Genomic DNA, 7,575 nt, shown 5'->3' on the forward strand with positions numbered 1-7,575 from the left:
CGATATCTATTGCGATCTTATCATTCGTTTCTGTGGATGTGTCAGGAATTACTGGTTCTTCTTTTCTTCTGATTCTTGTTATCTTGCTGGTTTGGCACGTTTCGCACTGTTTTATTCTTTCTTCTATTCTTTTCATTAGATCCGGAATTTGATATCTTTCTTTGATTCTTTCGTATGTCTTTTGGATGCCTGCATGTCCAACATTATCATGATTTTCTTTCAATATCTTTTCTATTTCTTCTGCGGTAAAGTCTTGTACTGGTTCATATGCGAATGTGATTTCTCGCACTTGGTCGTTGAAATATAACATGATTTGTTTTATTCTGGCTTTCTCGATATTTGAAAAGTCTTCGTCCCCAATTCCTATCTTTGGTATTATTTTATACTATTTGATGAAGCTTCTGTAACCATAATTTCTTGTTAAAAGGTCCGAGTTTTGTTTTCGTTAACTGATAAAAGGATTTCTTGTTCGGCACGAGTTTCATTACCCTTATTTCATCCGGTGATTTTTCCCATTCGTGAAATAACCTTTCGTGGTTTTGGATTTGTACGTTGTATTTCCTTGATATCAGTAATTGCATGAATTCTGGACAGTGCATCTGTTGCAATATTGTCTTTTCCTTTTGTGTATTCTATCTCATACTCGTATTCCTTAAGTTTTAATCTCCATCTCATTAGCCTCGACGAAGGATCTTTGCAATCTTAGCTATTTCAGTGCCTGGTAGTCCGGGCGAATTATGAACTTCTTTCCCAATAGATATTGCCTCAGCCTTTTGATTGCCCATACAATAGCCAATAGTTTCTTTTCTGTTGTCGAGTAGTTTTTCTCTGGTGGGTTCAATGTTCTTGAAATGTAACAACAAGGATGTGCTTCTTGAGAGAATATAGCTTCTAAAGCTTCGTTCCTGGCATCAGTGGTCAGGGTGAATTGTTTCTTAAAATCGAGGAATCTGAATACAGATGCTTCGCATAATTTTTTCTTTAATGTCTTTAAGCTGTCCTGTTGGTCTTTGGTCCAATGAAAAGGTATGTTCTTCTTTGTAAATTCGCTTAATGGTCTAGCTATTTTAGAGAAGTTTCGTATAAATTTTTTGTAATACCCGGCGAGTCCTTAAAAAGATTTTACTTCGGTGAATGTTGTCGGTGTTTTAAGGTTTTTTACAGTCTCAATTTTTTTGGGATTTGGTTTCACTCCATCTGCGGTTGCTATGTGCTCTAAGTATTCAAGTTCACGTTTTAGGAATTCGCATTTGTCTGGTTGTATTTTTAATCCGAGGTCTTTGAGTTTTTGTAGTACTATAGCCAGATTCTTGTTATGTTCTTTAATACTTTGTCCGAAAAATTATAATATTGTCTAGATAAATGAAACAGTATTTGTTAATCAGTCCACATAGTGCAGTGTTCATCATACGTTGGAAGGTAGCGGGTGCGTTTTTTAGTCCGAATGGCTTCTATTATAATAATAATGTCCTTGTGCTAAATGCTATGTATTTCTTGGATTCGGAATTCATAGGGATTTGATGGAATCCAGAGGATAAGTTGAGGGCTGAGAAGTATTTTGCGTTTCCGAGTTGTGAGAGAATGTCGTCTATGTCGGGAAAGATAAGCATCTTGGTCGGTCAGTTCATTCAATTTTCTAAAGTCTATGACTATTCTCCATTTCTATTTCCTTGAAGCGTCTGTCTTTTTGGGTACTACACTGGAGAATTGTATGGTGAGTCTGAGGATTCTATTATGCCTTTGTTTAACATGTCTGTCATTTGTCTACTAATTTCGTCTCTGTGGCATTCTGGTGGTCTGTACTATTTTGTTTTCTTTGAGTGTGATCGTATGTTCGGTTAAATTGGTGCAAAGTAATAGTTCGGTTTCTAAGTTAAAGACATCAAGATAGAATAACAACAACTTTTCGATCGGTTCTCGCAAGTTCGATTCTATATGTGATAGTCTGACGAGTTCTTTAAATATTTTAATTTGTGATATGTCGTTCGATTTTTCAATATTAGAAATTTGGATGGCTGACTTACCACCATTGACAAAGCATGTTTGCGTAAGTCTTCTCTCAAAGTACACGATCTGAACTAATATTTTTCCTGATTGTAACGGTGGTTCTTTTTGTAAAATCAGAATATTGTCATTTAGTTTTAACTTGTCATTAGAAAGTTCGAATTTAAACTCGCTTAGACATGGTAGTCCTATTATTCCGTCTTCTATTATTGGGAAATCGTCCTCTATTACATAAAATTTTATTAGTTTATTGAAGATTTTGATTAGTATTCCGGTGTCGCTATTGAATCTGCTATGTCCCATCGCGAATTCTTTCATTGGTACTGTTCCTAGTGTCCCTCATAACGCTCCTCGTTTAATGAGATTGATTCCTGCTCCTGAATCCACGAGATATTTTCTTCCGTCGTATCGAACTGTCGGTAATCTCCCTATTGTGGTGTTAACTCGTACTTGTTTTCCTCCCATATATTGTTTATCCGAGGTGGTGATTTGCTTGGTTGGGCAGGAGCTCGAAAATTTTGGCACTGACTAGATGTGTATCCCATACATTCGCATTTGAAACATCATTTGGTTGCGTTCCGTCGAATTGAACGATCTCGGTTGTGTTGTGTTCTCCTTGTTTCGTATCATCGATCGCTCTATTACAACATTTCTAGTCGGTTGGTTTAGTGTTCAGAATCTTGTGCTGGACGTTCTATTCTTCTGGTTGTTCCAGGTTTTCGCGATACATCGCGGTAGTAACGTTCGATTTCTGTTGCTCGTTGTTCTGCTTCAACGAGATTTCTAAGTACATGGGATAGTAGTGTTCTTCCTATTTCTGTCCTGAGTCCTCGCATATAGTCAGTGACAGTGTCGGTTATTAATCTTGTTCATTGTTCTACGGGTGATTTCGTCTCGGTATTCGTTAGCTACTGCGTATTGTAATTTGCTCTGCGGAATCTTATATTGTATGATTGAACGCTCTCGGTGAATCCTTGTCGAATGTTTCTAAGTTGGTCTTGATATTTCCTTACAAACGCTTGGGCACTTACATTGTTTTTTAATGCTTCGTATAATAGGATGTATTCGCAATGATAAGTTCCTTATTGCAGAAGTTGCTTTTCCTGTTATTTTTTCGTACTTGATCATTTTTAAAAGTATATCTGGTTCGTCGCATCTACTTCTCATTTCTTTAACTTCTTTTATAAATTCTTCTACTCCAATATCGTCGTCACCATTTAGTACGGGTATGCATCGTAACGCGTCTTTTACTTTCATTGTAGGTATTACGTACCCGTTGATGCTGGTTCTGGTTGGCTAATATATTCCAATTCTCATTGCAAGTTATTGAATTGTTCAGGTATATCACCTGATTTGATTCTATTCCTCTTGTTTCTCTGGTTGTCACCTAGGATCAATCTTCGATCACCATGGATTGAGCGATTTCATTAGGATCTAGTCCTAATTTGAGCGTACCCTGTACAAGTTTTTTTATTTCTTGATTTCTTAAATCGGCTTCCTTTTATAAATTGTTCTTCAAATATTTATACTTGTCTGAGTGTCTATTGTTTTCTATTAATAATGCCTGTGTTTTCTTCGTGCATTCTTCTAACTTTTTCTGCGTATTTCATATTTTGTTCCTGTAAGGCGTTTATTAGTGCTTGTATGTTTTGGCTAAGATTGTCATATTTAACAAAAGTCTTCTTTTGCTTTTTTGCTAGCCATTTTAATAGTTGTTTGTTTCTGTGAGTCTTGTCTTCCAATATTAACACTTCCAATATAACAAATTTGCTTTTCTCGTTATAATATCTAATAAAAGGATCCAGATTGTTTCATCTGTCGATTATTTGGTCGTAGCATAGATCTTCTGTGGAGATCGTAAATTCCTCAGGTAGCTCTGGATCCACTGATTAACCGTGCTTCGATGCTGACCATAGTTCGAACTCTCGTTTGATCGAAATTAGCTGATCCTGGCAGGATCGCTAAAATGTCAGGTAATAACTCGTTGTCTGAGAAGGAAAATGTCGAGTAACCGAATCTACTTAAACTCTTTATTCACGATATAGAAAGTACAAATCAAAATTAACAAGACGGTCGAATACTGGAAGATTATTCGATGAAATGTCGAACACTGTTGGCGGTTTCAAAAAGACTGACTTAGGTAGCTGGAGGAGCCTTTACTTATACTAGCGTTTTGTTAGTGTTTTAAAGAATGTTTTAAAAAATACGGTGCTTGATCTGGGCTTCCTGTCGTCGTGATCCTTATCGGAGAATTTTAGATGTCACAGGAGTATCTACTTATACTAATGTTTCATCAGAGTTTACACGGTGTTTGATCTGGACCGATTGCTGTGTGGTACTTATCGAGGAACTTTAAGTGTCACACAAGCATCACACGTTATTACATCGGCGCAATATTCAGGTAGAAGAATCTAGGATCTCTTCGATGGAAGGTTTTGAGCCACAAAAGAATAGCTTAGCAAAGGATATCCCATTAGCCTCATCTTGCGTCACAAATGTTGCGACGTATTCCTCATCTCAGGAATATGCGGTATTGTCAACAGCAGTCGTTTTCGTGCAGGGCAGCCGAGATAAGAGATAGAAATGTCGAGTTCTATTAGATTTGGGTTCTCAATGCAATTTTATCACTCAAGAATTATGTGAGGGATAAAACGAAACGAAATAAAATTATTTCGGGGATCGGAGACTCAGTTAGCTCGGTATCAAGAAAAACAATCATTAATATCTTTTCGGGATTTAATGACTTTAGTACCAGCATCTCTTGCCTGGCCATAGACAAAATTACGATAGACTTGCCAAATCTCTCGCTAATGAAGGAAAATTTAGAAATACCGTCACACATCAGCAGTTCATTAGCAGATCCTCAATTCAAAGAGTGTAGGAAATAGATATGTTTATAAGGACAGGCACATTCTGGGAATTATTATATGTAGGTCAGCACCAGGCAGGTCCTCGATTATTGTGGCAAAAGACTCAACTCGGCTGGGTATTCGGCGGCACTTTCATTTAGCATAACCGACAAATTCCGAAACGTATTAGATGCGACTTAGTTAGAAACAGTAATTTAGATAAACAGCTTATCAAATTTTCGAAAATAGAGGAGATCGAGTCGAAATGTCCCAGGTAGCATATACGAATTAATAGTCACATACGGTACCGCGTCATTCTGATATATGGCTAGTTTCGCCGCTGCCGAAGTAAGTCGCTTGTCGACCTAATGCCGGTGGGCGATGTCTTTTTTGGAAGGCTGTGTCCCAACTCAATATCACCGTATCCGACGGTCGGAGGCACGGTGTCCATAACGATTGACTCGACTTGTGACTACGACTCTATCTGATGGAGAATCGGTGCGATAGTCGTGACTGTCCGAGAAGTATTCGGTAGTGTGAACTGCCCGAAGGCCTAATCGGTAGTGAGTGTTAGCCTGGAAGATCGCATTCCTGGTCGACTTTCTTCCTGGCTGATTGGGAGTATCCTAATTATGAGTGGAGAAAATATCGATGCTGTAATTGGGCATCGACATTCCCTGCTTCGAAATATAAGTCCAGGGCGGGAGGCAGATGATCTTGATCCAGGACACTCGACAATTTAGGCGACATAAACATAAACATAGACAAGAGCTGCAGCTGTCTGCTTAGTGTCACTAGCGCCTCGCCGTCGCGGTCGCGAGGAAAACCGTAACCGAAACCTTCTCGAGTGTCCTGTTTATAGGTCGCGAGAACGCTCTTGACCGTCTTGTTTATAGGTCGCGCTAACGCTCACGACCAATGACTAAATAGCTAAATGCCGGCCAGGCTGTTTTCTACCTGCGGTTTTGATTACGCAGGTCCATTTCTAACACATGAGAGGATCCATAGTAAAACTGTAATGAAGTCATTTTTGCATTTTTGTTTATAGCTCGCAGAGAATTGTGCAGGATGAAGTTTCAGATAACGGCACAAATTTTATAGATGCGCGAAATGAGCTTAGGTGTGCTTTTGAAAGGTAAAGGTGCATAAAGGTGTTAAATGCATTACGAAGATATAATATAGAATGGCGCTTAAACACCTCACACGTGCCACATTTTGGTGGATTATGGGAGAGTGCGGTAAAGGCTATCAAACATTATTTGCGCGTGTCATTGATGAACAGAAAATGACGTTCGAAGAGCTATATACTCTGCTAGTACAAATAGAGTCTTGCTTAAATTCCCGACCTATCACTCTCTTGTGATCCGATCCAGACGATCCGAATCCTTTGACTCCAGGTCATTTCCTAATCGGCGATGCATTGACCGCGATATAGCGAATGATTTACGAGAGGTCAAGATCAACTACCTCGGCCGATATCAATTAATTCAGCAGATGTTCCAGCACTTTTGGCAGGGCTGAAGCAAGGAATATTTACAACAGTTGTAGCAGAAGAATAAATGGCACAAGTTGATAGATGCTATAAGGAAAAACGACTTAGTGATAATACGAGAAGAAAACGTCCTCCTTCTACAATGGGAAGAGTGATACAGCTTCATCTTGGGATGGATGGTATTCCACGCGTGGCCACTATAAGAACAACAAACGGCATTATCAAGCAGCCAATGGCGAAGCTATGCGTCCTACCAATATAGGACGACAGCAGATTCTCATCGGATTTAAACAACGATTAAGAAGAAATGGATTAAGAAGAAGTGAACTTCACCTCATCTGGATGACAGGGAGATAAAAGCATTATAAAGACATTAGACACTGTTCAGTGAAAACATTATTATGCACTGTGAATTATGTTGAATTCGCTAGCGATTTCAAGGCGGGCGACATGTTAAGGCCCGAGCTCGTAAAATGATCAGGTCTTGTTTTAATTTCAACAGTTCGAATACCTGCCAAACAGTCTAACAATAATTTATAAGCGGGCATGGTTTTCGTAACGTTTTCAAGATCTTAGTTTGAACAGATACCATAGCAGCGATCACTTCACGAGCTGCATGTCCTAATTCCCACGCATTGCGGCGTAACACCGCGAAGGCCCATCCTTCGAAACCGCCCTTCGACACGATGATTGATCTCTCTAACCTCTCTCTGTCTGCATTTTCACGAAATGCAAGGATTGGAGGAAAAATTAAAACTCGCAGTCTGAATAGTCAAATTAGGACAGGCAGAGAAGACAGTACTCAAATTAGAACCAGTAGAGAAGACGAATGGTGGAATTTGAGCCGTCATAAAAGACCGTAGTCAAATTAGAACCGTCAAAGAAAATAGTAGTCGAAATAGAACAGTCATAGTAGTTGAATTAGACCTGGTAGAGAAGATGGTAGTCGAACTACTAGAACCTGCAAAGAAGAGAGTAGTCTAATTAGAGCATTCATAGAAGACGGACAGATAGATTTCAACGACGATAGTTTATCAAAGTACAGTTAGAATCACACAGTTAGTCGCAAAGAATTAAAGTATTATATTCATTCAGAGCTCATAAGATAAATGATTGTACAGTTCCTACGGTAGTAGGTGATCCTTCGAGCGATGATTGGTCCCTCTAATCCCTCTGTGTGTATTTTCACGAAATACAAGAATTGGAGGAAAAATCAAGATTCGCGGTTTG

General features: G+C 38.9%; 1 pseudogene; it reads right to left on the reverse strand.

The window, feature by feature from the left end:
• Window positions 1-2,432: 2,432 nt before the first annotated feature.
• Window positions 2,433-3,261, reverse strand: LOC147658331 (uncharacterized; annotated as a pseudogene).
• Between the last annotated feature and the right edge of the window lie 4,314 nt (window positions 3,262-7,575).

Source organism: Apis florea, unplaced genomic scaffold (genome assembly GCF_048593485.1).
Source record: "Apis florea isolate Af1SG1 unplaced genomic scaffold, ASM4859348v1 contig_2291_pilon, whole genome shotgun sequence".
NCBI classification, from domain to species: Eukaryota; Metazoa; Arthropoda; class Insecta; order Hymenoptera; family Apidae; genus Apis; species Apis florea.